The sequence below is a fragment of the Scaptodrosophila lebanonensis genome, unplaced genomic scaffold (assembly GCF_003285725.1).
Source record: "Scaptodrosophila lebanonensis strain 11010-0011.00,11010-0021.00 unplaced genomic scaffold, SlebRS2 tig00001445-arrow-arrow-pilon, whole genome shotgun sequence".
NCBI classification, from domain to species: domain Eukaryota; kingdom Metazoa; phylum Arthropoda; class Insecta; order Diptera; family Drosophilidae; genus Scaptodrosophila; species Scaptodrosophila lebanonensis.
This window is the reverse complement of record NW_022060757.1, coordinates 1-1,777: the sequence shown is the minus strand read 5'-3', so window position 1 is coordinate 1,777 and position 1,777 is coordinate 1.

Sequence of the window (1,777 nt, the reverse complement as noted above, 5' to 3'; positions counted from 1 at the left end):
GCATCTCTGCGCTGTTCCAGTGACAAATCAGCAAAATCCTTGCATGAGCTAATGTAGTGTGCAGTTGCCTTGCAGTACACACATTGGCATTGTGTACCTACAAAGGCCCTTGTTGTAGAAGATTGTTTCGTTTCATGTTTAATATTACGCCGTTCCGATTGGCGAATACTTCCTCGTTGACTTTCGAGAAACTGGCACCGCCGACTTAGAATGTTGCAACATTCATCCCACGACGGCAGTTTCTCTAGATTTTGTTTTTCGTTGTAGTTGGTTTTGCTTTCGGCATCCACCTTCGTAAGAACAATATGGCATAGGACGCTATCCATAATTTCCTGAGCAGATCCGAGAGACAAAAGTGATCCGCGTATTGCAGATGCATTATCGACGAGCCTTTGAAGAGCTGTCGCCTCAGGTTGTACCATCGTAGGTAGCTCAAATAAGCTAGATATACAATCTTGAAAAATGAGAACATTATTGTCATACCTTGCTTCCAATCTTGCCCAAGCTTTGGGGTAATTCTCTTCAGTTATTTGGAAGGACTGCACCACTTCAAGTGCTGGCCCTGTTAGACAATTTAATAGATAATTAAATTTGTCTATCGTTACGATATGCGGATCCTCGTGGATGAGATTCTTGAATGAACTTTTAAACCGTCTGAAGGTCGCATATTTGCCATCGAAGCTCGGAAGTTTAAGCTTAGGCAATCTATTGTGATGTGTAACTCCATTGCCCACAGTGGCGTTCATGAAGCTGGCTTCTGTAATGATTGACTTGTTGCCGTGACCCCTTTCATGCAAAAGAGTCCTAATTTTAGCCTTTGCAGCAATGTATGTTTCCTCTAGTTCGGCGCGTGCATCATCAGTGCAATACAGCGACTCGATTTGAGATTGCACGTTGCACAGCTGACGATAATGTGATTCCAACAGTTGCAGTCTGCACTCAAGCACATGAAGATCTTCACCTTCTCCAGATTCGATTACCTTATTGTGAAGGTTTTCAATATGCCGTAGATATGATGTGCGTTGATTCCTTAAGTTTACCAACTTTGCCTCAGCTTTCGCACATTCGCCTTCAGCCTTTCCACTGTTCATTGTGAATATGAGTGGAATGATGAGTTGTGCAGAATCAACAAAAATACTCAGGTTTCACTCAACGTGAGTGAAGCGAAAATTGAATGCACGCTGCTAAAAGGCAGCCAAATGAAATTAAGGCAACGAGTGATAAGTACAGTAACGCTAAGCAATGCGTGTGCCTATGTACATATGTCGCACTATGTATGTAGTATATTTCGCAATTCTATGTATATACGTATGTATTAATACGTGTAGGTATACTTGCGATTTAAACTATTGCGGTACTTCTTGCGGGTTGTCGATCATGCGATGCAGTGTGTGGAGAGATTGTCGGTGGTGAAGGGTCCTGTCACGGTCGCCAAAATGTAGCTGCAGAATCCAGCAAAATTAGTTATTCGCCTTGCACTCCCAAGTAGCTCCCCACGCTCCACATTTGCCATGTACAACGTGCCCAAATAAATACACTTATTGGGTTTTGTAAAACGTTATAATAAACTCCACTGCATTTAATCCAATTGCTTTATCGAGTCGAGACTGGGCTCGACCATTACAGAAGCGAGTCGCTACTAGACTAATGATAAAGAACTAGTGCAGGCATGACAAAGCCTACAGCGAAAGAGATGAATAAACAATTAAGATAACTGGCGTTGCCAGACAAAATTCAATTATACATTCGTTAATTCAGTTTAAATTCAAATCAAACA